This window comes from Antedon mediterranea, chromosome 8 (assembly GCF_964355755.1).
Source record: "Antedon mediterranea chromosome 8, ecAntMedi1.1, whole genome shotgun sequence".
Taxonomy (NCBI): domain Eukaryota; kingdom Metazoa; phylum Echinodermata; class Crinoidea; order Comatulida; family Antedonidae; genus Antedon; species Antedon mediterranea.
Genome location: NC_092677.1, coordinates 6,815,643 through 6,839,663, shown reverse-complemented (window position 1 = coordinate 6,839,663; position 24,021 = coordinate 6,815,643). Strand labels below are relative to the sequence as shown.

At 31.8% G+C, this 24,021-nt stretch overlaps 1 protein-coding gene and 1 non-coding gene across 2 annotated transcripts in view; one reads left to right on the top strand and one right to left on the bottom strand.

The window, feature by feature from the left end:
• Positions 1-24,021, top strand: part of LOC140056953 (phosphatidylinositol glycan anchor biosynthesis class U protein-like) — an 82,625-nt gene that overhangs the window by 25,352 nt on the left and 33,252 nt on the right. The gene's annotated exons all lie outside the window — the stretch shown is intronic.
• Trnat-ugu (transfer RNA threonine (anticodon UGU)) lies at positions 817-888 on the bottom strand. The gene has a single exon. It is a non-coding gene; the product is annotated as a tRNA-Thr (tRNA).

The following is a 24,021-nucleotide window of genomic DNA, read 5'->3' as shown; positions in this document are numbered from 1 at the left end:
TGTCTCATGTTTGTTCCGACAGTCTATATAACGTCCATTACCTACAGTATACCTAAAACTTGGTTTAGAACGTATGGATTGTTTCCCATTATGCAATTGGCAAGTATTGTGAGTATTTGCTTTTAGATGGTCTGAATATAAATACTGGCTACAGAAATTCGCGAAAATGTGGGGATGGGATTATACTTGCGGATGGGATTATATTAGTATTTTAAAGACCCATTCCCTACGTTTTTTAGATCTAATTTAAGGTCACAAACTACATTTAATGTAGAAATAAATATTATATTGCCCTATTGCGATAACTTTTAAACGGTTAAAAATGTAAAAAATTGATTCTAATAATTTAAGCGGCCCGCTATAAATCACAACACGCCTTGCGCATGGATTGATATTTTTGTTTTTCTTGTGATTCACCCACCGGTTATTCCCCAATTTGTATTAACAGATTCTGGCAAAAATAGAAATACAATTATTGTAGCAACTAGACGTCAGTCTAGGCCTATAGCTAGCGTGTGATTTTCGTACATTACTGCTGTTTACCAGCTATGCCTACTAAGCGAGGCCTAAAGACCGTCCACGAGGACATTCAACGCAAGCTATATTTGTAGTGCATTGTTACTCTCTTTTTATTATAATTTACAATAACAAGTTTTTAAATTTATATATATATATATATATTTGTATATATACAATATAATATAAATCATACTGTAAATTATAGAAACAGTGCTCATATTCGGAACATGATCTCATAATCGCGTCGAGCATAGCTCATTGGCGAAAGTTCCGTATTTTTTTAGTTGTATGAAAAAATGTCTCTGGCGGGATTCGAACCTGCAACCTCTCGCTTACAGGGCGAGTATCATACCACTAGACCACAGAGCCATGTATGGTATTATCACAGATTTTCACCCACCAGATACATTCTCTCATACAACAAACGCCCTCACAATCGGTGGAGGCTTAACAAGTCAGAATAAATTCCAACTTTAATTCGCAACGGTTTTTTAAATAATATTGTGTATATGTAAATCAATGATGTTGCGTAGCACTGTGTAAATTATATATAAATCATACTGTAAATTATAGAAACAGTGCTCATATTCATATATATATATAAATCCAAAGGCAAATTACTGAAAAAAATGACAATGCTGTGGGTATCAGTGGCTGGATCTCAATGGAGATACAAAAATAAAAAGCAGCCAGAAAAGTTAGCAGAGCTTTCGGGCAACACTAGCCCTTCGTCAGTGCAAGTATATATATATATATATATATATATGTATATATTATTTTAACAAAACGTCAACAATTGTAGGGAATGGGACTTTAAATAAAACAGTTTTTTGTGACCTTATAAACTTTATTATTCCAGTAATAGTTTATTTCTTTTTTACTTTGGAATCGGTTTTAGAGAAAAACAAGAAAATATAAAAAGAAAAATAAACGAAAAAGAATTTTTTTTTTCAATTCCCAGCGTATACATGTTATCGTTTCATGTATTTCTGAAAAGTCCAACTTAATTCAAACTGTCAGCATGCAACAAATTGTTACATGAATTCATTTACAAAACAGCAAATGGACATTTACAGAAAACGGATGGCAATTCAGTTTCGCGAAATGACATCAGCCAATCAAAAATATTGAAAACCATGCTAGAAAGCAAGAAGTAGCATAGGTCAATACGGAACTAGAGGAGGTCGAACGAGAAACATGCTAATCAGCCAGCGCTGCTAAAATATTTTCATTGAGTTGTAATGCGAAAATGAATACTATAACACGAAGAATCTATTATCATGTTAACACATCAGCGACATATTTTTATTGTTGTTATGTTACTGTATTCATAGATTTTTTAATATTTTGTATTAATATTTTTGATAATTTATGATAAGTTTCAAATGTAACAATTTATGTAATTTACAACACATGGAATACATAGACCTTTTCTCGTGTTTATATATAATAATATAAGAATATATAATCTCATTAATGTTGAACTTGTCTAACCACATTTATCCCTACTTGTCGTTTTTTCCCGAACTCTGCGGTTTCTTAAATTACTATTCCGTCTGAAGGTTACACATGAAAGATATTTGACGGTTCACAAAATAATTTATTTAATTAAATTATATTAATCATAAATATACATAAAATTATTTAATTCATTTAATAAATTTCCTGCTAATTTGACCCGAAATGTAGTCAGATCTAAATCTCATCAGGGAATAAAATAATTTTTTTGTCGTGATCTGACAACGAAGAAACTTGGAATTTTGTTATGATGCCATTTACTGTTAGCACTGTGTATGTTTTACTCCCATGGGCTTAAAATGTTTACCAACATTGGCTTGCACTATGTTTGTGACCTTATACTGACCCTATGTCATTATGTTTAGTAATATATTAAAGTTTGGTTTAGCTTTGAACGCAAGTATTTCAATGCAGTTTTCTGCCATGGTAACTCATAAACATTAGCATATGTTTGACCTCTGACCGTTGTATCTTGAATCATGATAAAGTAGCATTTTATATTGCCACCGACATGAATATTTTATTTGGTTTCATGTTTTTTCTACAAAGCAGTTTTTTCATTTAATTTTTTTTTGTTAAAGTTAATTACACTTTCTAGTATGCTCACCTGTTGAAGGAAGTGAGGCAAAAAATTTAAACATGAAATTCTAAATATAATTATTTCTCGGAATACATTATGTTTGTGATGATCTTTCTTAATTCTGCTAATGCCATCTTTAAGAGGGAAAAGCATAAATCAACATCGAGGTCTCTTTCCAATCAAAGACTTTCTAATTTGTAACCAGCTGAACTCCTTATCGTTTTTATGAAAAAATAAATAATACTAAAATCACAATTATTCTTGTTTTATTTTTCTAATTCTATTTTTCAAAGATATTTGTATTCAAATTTTATTTACTAGGTCCAAAATAATATTTTCATTGCTTATAATTTGGCCGCAGAGTAGTTCAGTGTGTTGACTCTGCACAGTCACCGCACAAACTTCGCAAATTTTTGCAAACCTTAACACGCTATGTATCACCTAACATGAGGATGGATCCAAATAATGCATGTCACGTGATACGTAATCAACCAATGCCAACGATACACTTATAAGGTGTGTTATATAATGTTTTGTAGCCTGGAAGTGTTGTAATATTGTTCACGCTATCTTTTCTGCTTACCGTATGTAAGTTTTAAACTATAGACTTTTGTACGAAAGTTGTTTGAACTGTTAGTAAGATCAGGATGAATTAAAAGACCTGTTGACAGGCGGTGTCAATTGATAAGAACTAGCTTTGCAGTACTCTAGGCTGTGTTTCTGCTGCACCAATATTCCAGAATAATGCTGCTGTTTTTATTTTCTTGGGGACACCAGAAGTGCGCTTAAAAATGTTACTTTTTTTTATTTCTCCACAATAATTTGTTTAAAAGTAGCAAAATTCAGGACAACCTTTCACCTGTGTCATTCACTCTAAATGTGAAATTATGTTGGATGTTTGGATGGCCTAGAGTGATGAGATGACGGGCCACTAAAAATGTACAGACTGCTTTAAACTTTTTTTTCCCAATTCATCAGTAGAAAATTACTTTCATTTATTGTATTGTCATTTACAATAGAAACAGAAGAGAAAGGAGTTAACAGTTACTAGTTACTGCAGTAACTGCACTAGAATAATTTAAACATATTCCCTAGTATACACAAATTACCAATGTGTAACAGAAATCACAATAAAATGACTTGTTTTCAGTAATTCTACAAGTTAATGATAAGCATCAGATCACCCTATCCGGTGACTCAGAAAATTGAAAAAAAATATTATATTGTAATTGTGTATTGGTCATTTTCATATAGCGCTAAAAATAAAAAAATCTGAAGTAGAATAAAAACAAACCAATGGTTAAAAGTCATCTGATGAAACTTTTTTTGTACAAAACAATAGTAAATTTAAACTAAGTATCACCTCAAAGAAGGTTCTTATGATCTTAAAATAGGTGAAATTATAGAGTGATAATTAATTTGGAATGTATTATCAATAGTAATGTTTTGCCTGCACCTGTCGTTTAAAGGTGTCTTGTCACCCATCTTTAACTTTTAGCACTCTTCTGTCAGTATATTGTACAGTACATCTTTAATATATCTAATATCTTTAAATTTATGTATATATTAAATGATATAGACATTTCGAATGAATAATGTCAACATTGCTTTACAACAATATTTCAAAATTAAAAAAAAAACTGTGATAGGTATTATAAGTTTACCTAAAGCTACAATAGCGCAAGCATGATGTTTTTTACGAATAACATTTTAAGAATATTCAAGGAACTCCATTAATAAACTAAATTCATGACATTTGTATTTGGTTTAATTAAAACTACAAACCCACCTTCGTCAGCCTTATGGTGTAAATTAATTTCTCGGGTTGTGATTGTAGAAGATGTTCTTATTAATTATCTTGTTGCATTTTTCTTTGTTTTGTATGTTTTGTTTCTCCGAACTAAACGGAATAAAGGAATGAATAATTTTTTGGGGTTTTGCCGTTTTTGATCAGTCAAATCGGTCACGTTTTTTACAAGAAAAAACAGTTTGTATGTTATGTTACCTATCAAGTGTCATATATTGATATAACATTGCTTAACCTTGAATTAAGTAATGTCGAAATGTGTTAACTACAAACTGCAGTACAATAGATTGTGGTTACCTGCAAAATCTAAATTATGTGTCGTTAATTTAATACGGTTGAGACGGTATTCGTTTATGTCTACTGAACCGCAAGCCGCGTACAGAAAAATAGTAGATTAGTATTGTAAATAAATATATTCGACGGAGCTGCCAGTAAATGTAATACGCTTTGTTCACGCTATCTTTTTAAGTTTTGAACTTAGACTTCCGTATGACGGTTTTTTGAACATTTTTTTTTTTAAGCGTCTCTTTTTGAAATATTTAAATTGCGTGTATGAAAACAATCAGCAATATTGATACTAACGTTTATAGTGAAAATATCATATTTGATATATCATCATTTGCATGTTTTTATGGAGTTTATTTCTGAATATAAACAATTAATCAAGTTCCGATTGAACACTGAAAGTTGTTAATGATAGTGCGGTTTTGAACGAAATGTATTTCTTATTCCAAAAAGAAAATTAAAGTTGTTAATCACCTATGTATTATTTATATTTACCGTTAACGATGCGACTTTAAATACGATTTTTTCGGTAATTTGTGGTTGTTCGCTATTATCGTTTTAAATGTAGAAAATGTTCTTCGTTTTGTATAATATATTTACTCTATGAGCTATCTTATTGTCAAGCTGCTTGCAAAGGTCAGTTTAAGCTAATTCTGTCCGTGACCGCCCTTCCCAGAATGCATCACTCGGTAAAATATGCTGTTATATTTGCACATGGCTTGAAGTTGCTTTAGCGGGGGGAGGACGAACGTCAAGGGCGTCATCACCGACAGTTTTTTTTCTATTCATATGCATATGAGATAGATTATGCTTGTAACATGTGCTTTATTTAGTAGACTATGTGTGAGTTTAGGAATTTCGGGGCCGTTAAGTTTCAAGGTATTTAATTTTGAATAAATTAATTTTTTTACAGAAACGTCCATTCGCAAATCAAATTAATCTCACTTAATTTGTTGTCGCCAAAACATGAAAAATGAAAATGAATAAAATTAAACGTCGAATAGGCCATTTTGTATTTTTTGTAAGGTTATATTTTTACCCAAATTTCACAAAATTAAGATTGACTTTTAAACAATGGGCTTCTATATTTCTTTAAATTACAGTTTTAATTATCAGGTAAATTATTTTTTGGGTAAATATTTTTTAAATAATTATATTAAGTTTAACTCAAATAACCGTTTTGTCAAATTCAAATCAAATTATGTATAAAAGTCTTTTGAAAATTATAGGTGTGCTACAAATTTCACTCCTCAATACATTCAGGGATACTGTAGGTGTGCTGTTTGTATTTTGTTGTGTAGAGTTGTAAGTTTACCAAATTTAAGCCTGTTGTAAATCGCAGTTTAGTTTAGTAGGGTGTTAGGTGAGTGATCGCACTCGCTCGCCTTAAAAGACAAGACCTGAAAAATAATTTGTTTTCAGGTGGAAAGTATCTTTAAATCTTGGCTTTACTTTTGATATTTTCACATGGCATTGTGTTTTGATAAGTGCTTCCTTACCGGTTCAATTGGGGGACACAATGGATTACTTTTATTTAGCACTACTTTATCTGAACATCAGAACTTCCTTTTACAAGTGGAAGTACTTTCCTGCTTGTTATAAGCACTATATGTTTTATTTATATTATATTATTCAGGCCCTCCCTTTTAATAAAAAAAAGCTGTAAATACATTTAGAGACCCAAACCTGTAGCCAGGATTTGCACATGGCAGTTCTTTTTTTTCATAAAAGAGACAAGTTCAAATGTAAGCAACTAAAGGAAAGATAGATTTAGGCCTTATGGAATATAATTTGCCTGCTGGGTAGGTAGAATCTCGGTGGCGTAGATGAACGAAGCAATATTATACAGTAGCTATCCCTGAAAAATTGTAACCAGTAGGTAACTGCAGGAATTATATTTATTTTAAATTACATTAACACTAGCAATGTTGGGATTATTGCAATAAAAATTCAACATTATAGGTTGTAATTAACAACATCATTAGTAGACTTACTAAAATAGATTACTTACTGAAATTAATTACTGCAGTAGATAATACAGGTACCATTGTACAATGTTAGTAGATTTACTGCAGTAGAAACTAGGTGCTATAAAAATATTTAATAAAAATATGCTTTCTAGAGAATTACAATTGCAATCTAATCGTCAACTAAGTCATCCAGCATTATTTTATAGTGTTCATTTTCTCTGACTTATAATACTCGATTTTCTTGACAAAAACATTTTTGCGAAAATGTAACATATAGTATTGCACATTTTTACCTTAGTACGAACTTGAGAAATTGTTTCAGAGTTGATGTAAAGTCTTAGTCTTATCTGCGCAAATGTGTGTGTCTTTCTATTATGAGTTTTTTACGCTGAATTTAGCATATGTTGGACGTGTAAATCAGGTATTCAGAAATTGGGGAAAAAAAAGTGTAAGGATTTGTTGCTTCAATTTAAATGTTTATTAAGTACTGCAGCAATGACAGAATTACTGCAGCAGCAAGGGTGTTATTGATGCATGATAAATTCAAAGATTTTGGATACCATATTTGAGCATATCACACTTTTTTTTGGTCAAACTACTTTGATACTTCCAAATAGGAAATGACATCACAATAAAATTTGCTAAAGTTTTTGTCCTATTCTAAGAATTAAGTTTTTGGCCTTTGTAATTAACCCAGTCTAATGGACAATTCCGAGTATCTGCTCATACCAACCACTCATTTATAATGTTTCTGTTGGGTTTCCTTGTTCTTATTATGATGCTGCTTGATGCTCGGAACAAATCAACATGTGTGTCGATAACTTTCTTGGCAGAAAAAAATGTTAAATAAATTATTAACGCCATCCTAAAAAGGGGTAATATGGGTCTTTTTCCGCTGTACAGTGCCGAATAAACCATTTATTTCAAAATAGATTTCAAATGTTATTTTTTTTTTGACTGCATTTATGCTCAAATTTTGCTCCAAAATAACCGTTTAAATCAGTGGTTGGTCGTTGACAAAAATCGTTATAATTACCTGGCAGTTAATTCAAACTTTACTGTAGTGACTTAGCTGTCAATCAAGTAACTGTTATTTTGTGTTGCAGCTAAAAGTTGCCGATTAATAACCGGCTAAATATGGCGTCCTAATACCAAATTGAATGGGTATTTTTAACCGTTATTTTTACGCTGCCATTTAACCAAAAAATTGTCCTGTTTTGCTTCTAAGAAATTGGGGTTAAATTATTCTCACCGTTTTTAACCGGTTATTTTTATGCAGCAGAAAAAGGAAAACATATACTATCGGTGGCTTGGACTGTCATAATTGCCAATTTCTGTCTTTTACCTTCAAAATATATTAAAATATTGCAAATACAATGATAAACATAATGATGTCATTGAGTAAATGTTCTCTATTTTTATACCCTTGTTCGACGGAAATGCTTTCATAAACTTTCTACACCTATAAGGGTTATTTAGTGTCAAGCAGGTCTTTAAGGTCCAAGGTCATGTCCGTCGATAGGGGCTAGAACTGGCCACGATTCAAAACAAAGGGAATATTTAAACAGAACGAAGAACAGAACATGATTATATTGAAACGTACGAACATTTTTATGTTGCAAGTGTAATAATTATTATACGGTGATCATTTTTTCGAAAGAAACGCATTTCTGCGATCATGAATACTTATATAATGCATGTATTATTGCGCATCAGTCGGTATATTACATTCCGAAGCCGTTGGTCGGTATCTTTAACATCTCTATCCTCCAAGGGGTACTTACCTTGTAACTATTTATACAAAAATAATAATTATAATATATATATCGAATGATAATGCTTTTCATTGTTTTCAAATTAAGGACACAATTAATAGCGTGTTTTATTTATCACAATAAAAATAATGTATATTTTGCATAATATCACGCTGTTAAATTAAAATAAATGCAAATTTATGGAAACTGTTTAGTTTTTGTGTCAACAACATTTTTTTTAATACTAAATTTAATAATATCAAATTAATAAAAATTGAAAGTCATAGCATAATCAGTGATAAAATACAAGCATAAATATTTTATTTTATAAATTTTATATGCAGATAATATATTATATAACTACTGTATAGTATATTGTTCACACTCCTTAATTTAGGCTAAATCTGAACACACATCTTTGGTAAATTATTTACTCCTTAACCTGTTTATGCAAGTTATTTACTCCTTAACCTGTTTATGCAAGTTATCTACTCCTTAACCTGTTTATGCAAATTATTTACTCCTTAACCTGTTTATGCAAATTATTTACTCCTTAACCTGTTTATGCAAGTTATTTACTCCTTAACCTGTTTATGCAAATTATTTACTCCTTAACCTGTTTATGCAAATTATTTACTCCTTAACCTGTTTATGCAAATTATTTACTCCTTAACCTGTTTATGCAAATTATTTACTCCTTAACCTGTTTATGCAAACTATTTACTCTTTTAGCTGTTTTTGACGGTGCCTCATAAACTGAAATCATATGTTATTGCTGTAAAAAAAATCTAGTTACTGCAGTAATTGCAGTAGAATAATTGTAAGTAACTTTCGTGAAAGATCATGTCAAAATTCTCCTGAAGGTACTTAAAAAAATGTATAATTGCAAATTAAAAAATTTAATTTAAAAAACTTTTATTGTCCAATGTCACAATAAAATGTGTATTGTTACCCAAAAAATAATTTCAGAGCTAAAAAACTGTTACAATTACAAAAGTTACTGCAGTAACTGCAATAGGACAGTTTTAACGTGTGTAGCAAGTATTCTCCAGGTTCATTGAAGTTATTCAGATCAGATTTATTTGAAACTTATCTATGCAATGAAATACATAATCTAGTTGTAACAAAACCAATAATAATTGTATTCACGTATGTAGGATTATACGATTATGTATATATAACATACGTAAATACTGTAAATGATTAAAAGAAATAAGTGTTTGATATACATACAAATATTGAGAAATCTCTCTTTCTATGCCAAATTTTTAATAATGAAACTGAATATAAATTTAACTGCCTTTTTAAATAGATTTATTTTAAACTGTATTCATACTTTAATATATCTATGTATTTTTTTTTATGTATCTATGTAAAGCGCCTTTCAGCATTTTTTTTCATGAAAAGGCCGCTATATAAATGTGGTATATTATTATTATTATTATGTTTTAATTGTTTAATGTTACACTTAAAACGCTATGTTTGTAATTAGCAATCTTGCATATTTTATTCATAAACAATGTGAGTTTATATTTATATATATTCTTCAGCGACATTCACGCTATAAACTCAATATTTAACATTGTCTACTGGGATTCAAAATCTAATTTTGAAATACGATTTTGCGGCGAAAAATCAAATTTTGAGACCAGAAGGTTTTGCAATGACTGCGGTAACATTGTAATGTTGGTGTACTTTATGTGACCTCATAAGAATGTTTCAAATTAGCCTCATTGTATTTGCAAAACTTAATGTGTTATATTTAATTTTATACACTTCGAAGGTTGGTTAGAAGCCATTTTCTTGCCTTTTTGTACGGCAGTGAATCACGTAATTAGCATTGACCTTAAACGTATTCTGCATCATGGCATCGTGTCTCATTATATTCATGCTCGCTGGAAAATGATCATTTCCGTGGTAATTTAATTTGGAACATTTTCGCATATTTCGATAAGAAACCTATGGTTTGAAGTAAAAATCCATAAATTTAATGAAATATACTTGAAGCGCATATATATATACATATGTAGTAATTCGGTTTATTTAAAGTACGTACAAATAGTTTTCTTTTCACAAGCATGTAAATCGAATGATAATCTAATATTGAGTTCATTTTCACCTGTTCTTAAAAAAAATTTACATTTTTAAGTACAGTATCTAAAAATTATTACTATAGATATATATATCTATATATATATATAACAAAAATTTAATTTGAATGTTAACATTGTTTAGCATTTTGAAAATTGTTCTGTGTAAATAGCGATAATACATTTAGATTTAATTATGTAACAATGGAAACATTTTAATGTTTGATAATTTAATTTACTCATTATTCAGGCCTAGAAATATGTGATGACCTTACATTAAAAAAAAAAATAGACCGTACTAATAAAATCGCAAAAAATCATTTTTTAATTTGTGAATAAATTGAGGGTTTATCATTATGCTACAAAATAGATTGTTTAAACATAATTAACTAATTATTATTTTTAGTATATGTACACGGTCACGGCCGAGTGTAAAATAATGTTAAATTATAAGTTTTAGAGTCCGTCTGCTATAATCGTTTTGTCGTTTATGTTCTTATATTTAAAAAAAAAACAAAAACTTTTATGTTTAAAATGTTATGAATCCGATGCTTTTTACGATCAACACAAGTAGCTGGTAGAAAACAATGTTGGATATCTCATTTAAAATTACACTGTAACTCACAGATACGTTTTCTATTGAAAGTAGTAAAAATGTGAATTTGTTACACGGCGCGAAGTAGCCATTTTGTTCTTCTAGAGCTGTGTCGTTACAGTAAATCAAGTTACTAATGTTGTGACCTCAAGTTACTTGCCTACATAATGTTAAATACTTTCATCATACTCGCTATGTGAGCCAACTACAAATAGCTATTTGCTGTTGTATGAAGCAAATATATTTAAAATATCTATCTGCCGTTTTATAATGGCGATATTTTATCTGCGAAGTGGCGATCTACGTAAAATTAGGAAAAATATTACAGTTCCGTCATATCAATATTATATATATATATATATATATATTTTTAAAATCTTTTAACAGGATATAATAACATGATTTTAGTGATGCTTATCTAAATTTTATAATTGATAATTATTAATTGATGATTACCAGTAATATTTTTATATTTACAATATTAAGAATTTAGAATGACTACTTTTCACTTTTGTCGAAAATATATGTTGTGAAATGTCATAACCTACTTTATTTAAAATGATTTAGTAAAAGAAAACATTTTTCGGTATTGGTTGTCATGGGAATGGTACCTTCTGAGAAATTTGCGAACAATTTTTCTTACACATTTTTACATAACTCTAATACATGCAACAAGTATTACTTCTTTTGCTTAAGCATAACAGAAAAATAAAAACCTTTTAAATGAATATTCTCTTTATTTCGCAAGTTAATCGGCAGCCATTTTGTTATATGTATTCTACACTTTGCTGTATAAAACGTGAACATTTTGTGGCCTTTGAGAAAACGTCTGTCTGCATTATGTAATTACAGTTAGAAAGGTTCGAAGTATAAGTGAATTGTTGACACGTAACGGCGCCCCTGGATGGAAAATATCCAGTTGATCATAGACCGCCAGTATTGTATGTCTAAATTTAATTACCGCAAATAACAGTTTGAACAAAAAGATGAAGCTTATATGCCCTCCATCCCCACGAAAATTTGACAGAAAATGAGTTATATTTGACCAACATGTGGTACCATTTTAAAACTTATTATCGTTTTAAAACATTAGTTATTTCAAAACCGATAGTCATAGAATGAAGATAAGTTTTATGAAACAAAATCTCGTAAAATATATGCGAGCTCGTTTACTGTTCCAATGAGTTCTTTTCGTCACAGCTGTATAATTTGTTTTTTTATGCGATTGAATTTTTTTCTGCCTAATTTGAATTTGAAACGTGACACAAGCGGGGTTTGACCATGAACGTTATTGTTTTTTAGTGATTTGTTTTTTCTAGTAGTAAACATTTTGAATTTCTTTTATTTAATAGTAAATTATATTACATAACAAACTTTTCGCAGAAATTCTTAAAAAAATATTACCATTGGAATTTTTCTGAATGTGTTGCTACGTTTGTGAAATTCAATACGGTTTCTATACGTTTTGCATTTCGGGTATTTTTCATTTTTTAGAATAGGGGCGTATTTGTGCGAGTGATAAACGTATGATTGCCATAGTAATGAAACTATTTGATGATGTCGATCCATACGTTTATATTTTTTAAACGATAACTTTTAAGAAATATGTCGTTTTATGGTATTGTTATATTTACGTATCTTACATTTATGTATTTGTGAAGTTGATTTAAAACCACATTTTTTTGTGGATATGAGCAATTTAATTTACACAGTATTAATTGCAACTATTTAATTAAGTTTTTTTCAAAATTCACCAATCTGTACACCCAAAAAACGTTACGTTACATTATTAAAAAGCTGTTGAAGGTCACGTAAAACGTGTTTATATTTTAATTCAAAGTAACATCTGCAATGCCTCTGGTGATTGATCCTGCGGATATAGAAGCTACGAGAAATGCTAGATTGTAATTTTTTAAGATCAGCAGGTTTTGGCAATTGAAAAAATGGATTAAAAAATTATTTTCTTGGGAAAGTTATGATCTAGTGGGACCGGTAGTGCAAAAATCAAATGACCTTCACATTTTTCTGACCAGCACAAAATGAATAAGGGCGTGATGCCACTGAGACTCGTAAACGTACCCCAGTGACGCTGCAGCATTAAAAAACGTAAGAACGATTTGGGTACATTTGAAATTGTGCAAGTCAATAACCGCTGTATAATGCGCATGCATTTGTAAAAAAAAATTAAATATTTGCTTTTAATTATTAATGATTCATTATTCTCTAGTGTTCTACAGGATAAAATCCGTTTTCGTCTATAGTCACCTTTTATAGGAGCCCCTTTGAGATGTCCAAACATGCCCAACTTTCTGGTGTTTTAGGTGTATTATTCAGGACAATTTTTTCCTTATTAGAAATATTCTGTTTTTGTGATTGCCGATTTAACGGTCATCTGGTTGGCAAACCCAAAACTTAACCTTGCTTTATAACATTTAAAAAACACCCAAAAAATAACTGTCCCCATTGATATTTCAACAGGTGGTTTCAGATTACTTTTAAACAAAGACATGAACAAATTAGTTGTTATATTATAAAAACTACAGTGTTTCAACTAAACAAAGAAAAGGCAGGGGAAAACAGGCACCCATATTGAAATATAATTATGAAAATGTTAGTAAAACCGAAGCATGTATTGTACGTGTATGTAAGATTCTTTTCGGCTAGAATGCTCATGCGATTCGACTCGTGAAGCCGTAACGAGTTGACCTTACACGTGACGCAAATAATTTACATTTACGATTCAAAGGAGTGTCTAATGGAATTTTAAATAGCTATGTATTTGGTGAAATGTATTAGGTTTTAAATATATAAAAATATAAAAATATACAGTATTTTTCAATAAAATTCAATCTTTCAAATGTACACTGTTATGGTGTACATTATAAGGAACCGTTTCTGAATTAATCTACTGCAGTTACTGCAGTAACTAATTCTTGTTTACTCCATAATCTGTTTATGCAATTATTTAATAAGATTTTTCTGCTAAATCATACGTGTAGTGACTGCCTTATAACCCTCTTCATTGAAACAAACGAAAATCATGTATTGCAGTATTATGTATAATGTGTTACTGCATTACCTGCAGCAGTAGAATAAACTTACATGTTCCCTAACTATAAATGTATGCTTTATAAAAATTGATCTTACTCTTTCTTTACAAGATCTTTAGTTTTTTTATTATAATAGTGGAGTTGTGAAATTTGGCTTGATTGTTAAACTTTGACAATTTTAATTACTAAAATTGTGTATGTTTTCAGCTGAAATTTCGATATTTTTATTTATCTTAATATATTTACTAAAACTGTTGCATTCGGGAATAGAAATAGATAACCGTTGGTTGCCATTTTATAAAAGCGCTTTTATTCTTGTGGTTCATATGCGGAAATAATCGCTTTCGAGGTCATTAATATTGCTTTAGAGAGTCACTAATACAAACATATAGACTCAAGGATACGAGACGAATAGTTATTTCAGCCATATTTTCTAAAAATATATTTTGTTTGTATTGCTTAAAAGAGCTGTATCAACACTAAGTTTAAAGCGTGAGTTGGCCTACAATTAGCCTACAACAATTTTTAGTTGGCAGTTAAATTCAAATAAAGTCTTATTCTAATTGTGAACGTCAACCAGAAAAATAAATGAATTTAGCAATGAATAATAAATACGATTGAAAAGCCAAAACCAGAAAAGCATACATGATTTCATAGTATTATCGCGCAAGAATACAGAAAGATTTTTTGGTAAATGTAGTGAAATAAATTCCTATTCGTATTCGTCAACGCCATTTAAGAAACATTCATACCGTGAAGTCATCATGTGCAAAAATAATCGAGGTCAATATTATAGTTTTTAGTCGACGGGAGAGTTGTGTTTAATCAATATAATGTACCCAAGGTTAAGAGCACAGATAATATTTTAGCGATTTATATTTTAAATAACAATGATATATAAAAATTATTAACAAAAACCCTATAGACGCCATTTTTTAATGTGTAAACATTCAAGAAACGTGAAACGTCTTTAGATGTAGTAAATATTGTTTTCGCATAACAGTAACACCAAATCAATTAGAATAACAGTAACACGTAGTTCTATTGCTATTTAAGATACTTTGGTATAAAATGTATCTTTTAATATATGAATGACGACTATATTTGTATTTATCAACACCATTTTGGATGCGATTCTTCATGCTTCGTGCAGAAATAACCGCTGTTGAGGTCAGTAATAACGTTTTTTTCGGTTAACACGAGTCGTGTTTAATCAACATAATACAAGGTTGAACATACACATAGTCATATAGAAAATGTAAAATGAAACATTTTAAATTTGAAAACTATGTGTTTATATGCCATTTTGAAAGCATCGTCGTTCTTCTCTTTAAAATAACACCTTCAAATGTAGAAGTGTGGTTTTTAGTTGGCGATAGACCACATAATAATATACAAACAAATTAACATAATATTAACGATATTCAAATTCAATCTTGTATAGAAAATATATATAGGACATCTGAACAGTTGGTATTCATTCTTAATTGGAACTTTTGATTTTGTTTTTTAAAAAAGTTTAAGACACCCATTAATGCATCAATATCCTGTGGAACTAAACATGGAGAACTGTTTCAACACTTCAGTGTCCCAGGAATGTCCTTATCCCAAAGATACCCCTATCCCAGGAATATCCTTATCCCAGAGATACCCCTATCCCAGGAATGTCCTTATCTCAGAGATACCTCTATCCCAGGAATGTCCTTATCCTGAGATTCCCCTATCTCAGGAATGTCCTTATCCCAAGGATACCCCTATCCCAGGAATTTCCCTATTCAAGGGGTTCCCCTATCCCAGGAATGTCCTTATTCCAGAGATACCCCTATCCCAGGGATACCCGTATCCCAGGAATGTCCTTATTCAAGGGGTTCCCCATCTCAAGAATATCCTTATCCCAGATACCCCTATCCCAGGAATATATCCTTATCCCAGGAATATATCCTTATCCCAGGGATACCCCTATTCCGGGAATGTCCTTATTCAAGGGGTTTCCCTATCTCAGGAATATCCTTATCCCAGGGATACCCCTATCCCAGGAATACCCCTATCCCAGGGATACCCCTATCCTGGGAATACCCCTATCCCAGGGATACCCCTATCCCAGGAATATCCTTATCCCAGGGATACCTCAATCTCACGAATATCCTTATCCCAGGGATGCCCCTATCCCAGGAATATCCTTATCCCAGGGATGCCCCTATCCCAGGAATGTCCTTATCCCAGGGATACCCCTATCCCAGGAATGTCCTTATCCCATGGATACCCCTATCCCAGGAATGTCCTTATCCCAGGGATACCCCTATCCCAGGATTGTCCTTATCCCTTGGATACCCCTATCCCAGGAATGTCCTTATCCCAAGGATACCCCTATCCCAGGAATGTCCTTATCCCAGGGATACCCCTATCCCAGGAATGTCCTTATCCCAGGGATACCCCTATCCCAGGATTGTCCTTATCCCAAGGATACCCCTATCCCAGGAATGTCCTTATCCCAGGGATACCCCTATCCCAGGATTGTCCTTATCCCTTGGATACCCCTATCCCAGGAATGTCCTTATTCAAGGGGTTTCCCCATCTCAAGAATATCCTTATCCCAGGGATATCCCTATCCCAGGAATATCCTTATCCCAGGGTTACCTCAGTCTCAGGAATATCCTTATCCCAGGGATACCCCTATCCCAGGAATATCCTTATCCAAGGGATACCCCCTATTCCAGGAATATCCTTATCTTAGGAATATCCTTATCCCAGGAATGTCCTTATCCCAGGGATACCCCTATCCCAGGAATATCCTTATCCAAGGGATACCCCCTATTCCAGGAATATCCTTATCTTAGGAATATCCTTATCCCAGGAATGTCCTTATCCCAGGGATACCCCTATCCCAGGAATGTCCTTATCCCAGGAATATCCTTATCTAGGAATATCCTTATCCCAGGGATACCCCTATCTCGGGGATGTCCTTATCCCAGGGATCCCTTATCCCAGGAATATAAATATCTTAGAGATACCCCTGTGTTGTAAATCGCACACTTTAGGAGTGTGTTCGGTGAGTGATCACTCTCGCTCGCCTTAAAATACAAGGCCTGAATTAGTGAACATTTGAGTAGTTAGATATTAAATAAGGCCAACTTATCTGCATGCTTTCAACCATATGTAATATTCCTTTTCTATAAATAAATGAAAGTAGTCCCTATTTGGTCCACCATACTGGTAGCGGGTATCTCCCTAGGGTATTACACCCACCCTAAAGTTTTTTGGCATTTTAAAGAATTTAATCTTGTAGCTTATATTATTTTAAGCCGCTTCTTTTGTATATCACTTTTTCTTAGTTTTAAACCGCTTAAATCTACGAATAATGCACAGGTTTTTTTGTAGATATTTTAATAACTCGTCTCAACAGATGGTAGGGTATTCAGAATCCAGTAGGATTAGGAGGTTGAAGACTAGTTGACGAAGGCTTGTAGGAACAGAACGGAAGCAAGGCTGCTTGGCCTTGTTGCCGGAAGATTGAGAAGACTATCCATGTCTGGAGTTCATTCATAATTTTAGAAACAAAGTATTTCTTATATAGTAATTAAAAACTTTAAATATCGAACATGTTTAAATTGCACCTGAAGGCGACATCAACTTTCTCATTGTGTAGTAAGCCTAGCAGGAAGAGATAGAAATTAGTTCAGAAAAATGATTTGAAAAAATTGTTTAGACTTTCACATGAATCCATATTTTTTGTATGACCATACTGTACACCTTCTAGAAACACCTAATAGTCCTGGATGACTACAGTATATAGTTCCAAAACATCAGTTTATTTGAATTTAATCTTACTGGATGACAGAATTGTTTTACTTGTTCATATATCTTTGACAATTCTATAAAGTAAAAATAAACAGTGATATCTGATTCCTGATATCTAGGTTGACAAGTAAACACACAATCACAAACAAGCATCAAGAATACCACGAGAACGCACATACATATCCAATTTAAATTATTGATATACAATATTTATTTTTATTTCCCTTTTATTATTTTATAAACAATTAATGAATGGTATAATCTTATTTACTGACTAAACAATTATTAAAGAATATTGTTTACTATTCATCATATGTTCAATTTATAAACAATTAATGAATGGTATAATCTTATTTACTGACTAAACAATTATTCAAGAATATTGTTTACTATTCATCATATGTTCAATAAATAGAACAATAGATTTTTATTAAAGTATACATTATTACATACATTCATATACATTGTTACTCAACAGAATTCATCTAAATATGATTTTTATTTTTAGAGATTATTACTAAAAACAGGGAGTTGTTATTAGATCTAATAACAACTCCCTGCTAAAAATATCCATAAATAATTGAGGCCAAATGATTGTTAAACCAGATATCGTTAGATTTTCATAGAGATTGTATATATTCTTTCTGTTTCTTTATTTCCATTCACATACTCATAAACAATAAATAATCATAGTAGAAAACAAAAGAATGGAATATGTGTACCTTTATGACTAAATAGAGAGCTTTTAATTTGCGTGTACATTACGTTGTCGTCCAGCTCAGTAAAATTGATCTCCCTTTTTTTTTATGATGACCATACCCAAAAAATTGGCATGTCGGTCAGTGACAAATTTCATGGTAATCACCCGAACCTAATTCGATCAAACTGACCAAATCAATCTCAATGTACTGTATGCTAATAATTAATCAAAATGACGCCATAATTCATAGTCCATTGCAAAATTGTAAGCGCCCTAATATAGTTTTTCAGAGCCTTATAGATATTTCGCATACAATATCTCAAAAAGGAATATTATATCTTATCTATATGTCACAATTGTTTGTTTTGTATAGAAGTTGTTAGTAACTAATTTCTATTGGTTGGAGCTGACCAGTGTTCTTTCTTGCGGAAAGGTTGATTTTAAACTACACCACTACGAAAATTTAGTTAAGAATTTGCTCTTAGATAAATATGGAACACAGTTATCATACCATAGATTTTGATAAGATAGCAGAAAATGATACTTTCAAGTAGCTATCCTATTTGCAGATCATATCCTCATCCTGAGCTCTTTGATTTAAATTCATTTCAATTTAAAGATTTTTATAAAAGAGTTTTAATGGTATTTGTATGTTTCCCATAAAAATACAATGATACATTAATATAAGAAATGAGTTCAAACCCTCCTCAAACCAAACACAGAGAAAATCTGAAACTCTCCTGGAAATAGATTTTTGTTGTAGCACTTTTTATATTGAATTATGAAAATGAGAATTTATGGAAAGTCCACTTCTATAGAAGTTTGGCTTTGAGAGAGTTATATAATTTTAGTTAAACTTTATAGTACCGAGTTTTTGTATTTTAAAACCGCTTTCTTTCAACTGCTTAGAATCATAAAAAAAACATAAATATTTTTTTAAAATCCTATACTATTATTTATCTCAATTTGTTTTTAGTTTTAGTTGTACTTTAAATTTAATTATTTTATAAATATTGTGTTATTTTTTTTTTTTAATATACTAAATAAAGTACTTATTCTAAACTTTTTACATCAATGTACATATAATTGGAATGCTTCAACAATACTCTCTAGAAATTATTATTTATTTATTTATTATTACATAAAATTTATTTAGTAATTTTTTAAAAGATAAACAACACTGACGATAGCTCTGTGAATAGATTCTTTAAGGTTTACAAATGTACATGAATAAAGTTTTTATATAATCCTTCTGTCAAACAAATGTTTTCATGAAGTTTTTAATTGGTAATTGTATAATTTACGTAAACGGACAACTTTGTACATAATCGCTCTGTTTGAATGGATTGCTGGGGGATCTCACTTCGGTTCTCAATTCCGTACGTACAGAAGCTGGTAGGGATAATTGCCTTTGGAATGGGTTCTTTGAAACCCTCTGCGGGCACGGGAATGTATCAAATCGAACGTTACGCATGGGACGGCTCCCTACCGTGTTTCTCCGTGACATCTTATCAGGGACAGGAAATGGAGAGCAATGCCTGGTTTCTTCCCCAATAATAATGTTGATATTTGGTTTTTTTGTTGGTTGTCTATAACTTGGTCTGAATGATTCATCATGCGGTACAAAATCGCTGCAACTGTGCGAGCGTACCTTAGGTATTGGCACGCTTTGTGAATGAACTTTCGGGAACGGTGCCGGTATATCGATTGCTGATGAACATGACTTTTCATGTTCTTTAACGGACATGCGAAAAGTTTCTTCTGACTGAGAAAATGGCAAGTCTATCGTGTTGAATTCGTTTCTGACTTTGCAGCAATAAACAGTAATGGCGATTAATACAAAAAGAATGACTACAATGCACAGGACAAGTACGATTAGAAAATATCCAGCATCCATGGCATTGTGTTGTTCATTTGCGTTATCATTTTTGGAGGTCGGGTCACTCGTATTTACCAGATTTACACTTGCCAGTAATATCAATCCTGATAAGGTAATTGTAAACCGGTTCAATTCGTACATTCTAGTGGCTGTTGATAAAAAAAAAAAAAGTTCGCTCAATTTGCTTAAAAGAAAGTTTCCAAATATATTGTTTAGATTAATTATACAGTTTTAAAAGGAAAATCTTATTAAAATAAATACTTAGTATATGAGTATATGTGAAATATCCAACTGAATTGTGATTGCTGAATACGGCCATTGTTGCTAAAAAATATCTTCAATATGTTTTAATAATCAAATCTTGCAGATAATAAAAACTTTCGTCCATCAGAGTTTTTGCCTATTGATCAGTGATTACTTTTCAAACCAAATAGAAATGTAAATAAGTTACTAAGATTTTTTGTTCAGAATTAATAAAGAAAAAGTAGATAGTTTATTTATATTAACTTCGGCAAAAACAGCTTTTGTCCAAAGGGGTGGCAAAAGGGGCCAAGCTTATGTCGGCTTATTAGCCGTGCCACTTTTAAGTAAAACAAATTTTATATATATAAAAGTAAAAGCTTCCTAAATTTATGCAATATATATATATGTTATATAATATAACATCTTATTTGATTACTTTTTTTCGGTTTACTTTCATAAGATTTGATTATAAATCTAATAAACTAAAGAACTAAAAATTAAGTTATTAATAAAAAAGAATATATTCAAAATATCTAATTACCTTTTTTCTCCTTTTGTAATTTAAATATATAATTCCAGATAAAAGTGCTTTGAATTTGTGAACTTTTTAGAATAAGAATCCGAACATCGTACCATCCATGTAGATGGACGTAAAATTACCAGATGGAATGGTTTGTGTGTCTGCTTTTGTGAACAAGTTTAAGACAACTGATAAGAAATTGGCTTAGAGGGTAGATAAGCTAGGAACCAGGAGGCCAATCGAACTTTCCGCTACAACCATTTCCGTTAGTATTTCCTCAATTGCAGATAGCAAAAGCATCCTTCCTTTTGTTGTCCTAAACGACTTGACTGAATGGAAAATCTAAGGAAGTAGTTATGTAATGCATTAAACTAAAAGTAAACTTTCACTTTGCACGCCAAGTCCACTTTCAAGGTTTTTGTCATTCAGCCATTAATAAATCCAGAGATAATTAATTACACCACTATTGTTTTGGATGAGTACGGTAGTTATATTGCAAAGCAAATCATAAAGGATGAAAACTGAAATCAACAGAAGCTTACATGATGACTACAGATTTATACTTAAGTTTAATATGAGGTATCATGTTGAAGCCGTTATTTAAACGTAATTACCAAACTGACGCGAATTTAAGCCAACCCTCTGTTGATAAGCCCACCCCAGGTATAAGCCCACCCCTACTTTTGATAAATTTCTGTGCAAATTGATGCGTATAGCACACCATTAATTTTAAGCGTACAATAGAGTTTAAAATGTCATCGTCAAAAATGATAGTTTGAATTAAAATATTAAGAACAGGGAAATTGTATCGAACTAAAACTATTTTACAAATGTTACTCGAAATGTACTATATAGTAGATTAAAATATTTTATATTTTGTTCCTAATGATAACATTTTGTTATTGCAAAACATGATTATGTTATTGTAGAATATTGAAACTACCCCCTCATATTTTTAATTTTTAGCAGTAATCATTAATACCCCTGGGTGCTTGTAGGTTTCATAGTAGTAAAGTGCTTGTATGACCAACCAGTAATCCAGAAATATGCTAGTTAGACGCCCCTCTGGATCGCATCCTAATGGATCACCACTACTATTAGGTTTATTATCCCAGGTTGCTACTGATACATTGTAGGATACTGTAGTTCTTTGCTTCCTTTTATGGAGATAAATAAAGAGCAACATTTGTGCTAAAACACACACAGGCTCTGATACAATCACACCTTAAATCGTACCTTGTCTGAGGAATGGACGGACCGCATGTGATTTCCTGAAAAAAAAACCACTGTCTATCAACCATGTCATCAAAGACTATGAGACCTCAAATTCCCATTACATCTTTTAAAAACTGATGGCAAACAACTGTCAACCATGTCAAAAAGTGAGTGAGACCACCCAGTGTCCTCATCTCACCAAAGTCCCATTCGATTTCCTCTAAATCAATACCACACACTTTGAGACAACCATGTTATCAAAGAAATCTAAAAGCAAATATTTGTCAGCCATGTCACCATCAGACCTCATCTAATCAATGTAAAAGATGCCCTTCCACTATGCAATTACAGTATTATTATATTTGATAGAATATTCTAAATACATTTCTGATGTATTCTCGAAGTTGTTTGGGTCCTAAATTAGTGTTTTCAATTTTCTTCTTTTGGTTCAGGCTTCAATTTTCTTCTTTTAATTCAGTGTAAAAGTTAGGTCTTACTGAGGTGATAAAGAAAACTCTTCACATAGTGACTAAGTTGGCTTTTGACAATCTGTCATTTTGTTAATAATTTGTATTAAATAGTTTCATTTTAAAATTGGACAAATCATATTAAATAATAAGTCTACCTGATGTGTAATGGCACTCTAGGGTATAATGCCATCCTGATATATATTTAATAAGGCCACTTTGAGGTATAATACCACCCTGAGCTAAAAGACCCTGCTGAAGACACGGCCATCCCACTGAGGCATGCCATCCTGAGGTATAAGTTCACCCTGAGCTATAAGACCACCTAAGGCATACCATCTTAAGGTATAAGGCCACCATGAGCTAAAAGACCTTTGAGATATGCCATCCTGAGGAATAAGGCGACCCTGAGCTAAAAGACCCTTGAAATATGCCATCCTGAGGTATAAGGCCACCCTGAGCTATAAGACCACCTAAGGCATACCATCCTAAGGTATAAGGCCACCATGAGCTAAAAGACCCTTGAGATATGCCATCCTGAGGTATAAGGCGACCCTGAGCTAAAAGACCCCTGAGATATGCCATCCTGAGGTATAAGGCCACCCTGAGCTAAAAGGCCCCCTGAGGCATACCATCCTAAGGTATAAGGGCACCATGAGCTAAAAGACCCTTGAGATATGCTATCCTGAGGTATAAGGCCACCCTGAGCTAAAAGACCCCCCTGAGCTAAAAGACCCCCTGAGGCATACCATCCTAAGGAATAAGGCCACCCTGAGCTAAAAGACCCCCTGAGGCATACCATCCTAAGTTATAAGGCCACCCTGAGCTAAAAGACCCTTGAGATATGCTATCTTAATGTATAATGGCACCCTAAGTTGTAAGGGTGATTAATTCATTTTCAGCTTATCACTAGGTGGTTTAGAGACACACCTTACCGGTGACAGCGTTTTGTTTAATGCTTTTGTCTCTCCTCGGCTTCGTGTCTTGTCTTGTTTATTGCCGAAATGAATAAAATAAAAAAAAATAAATTT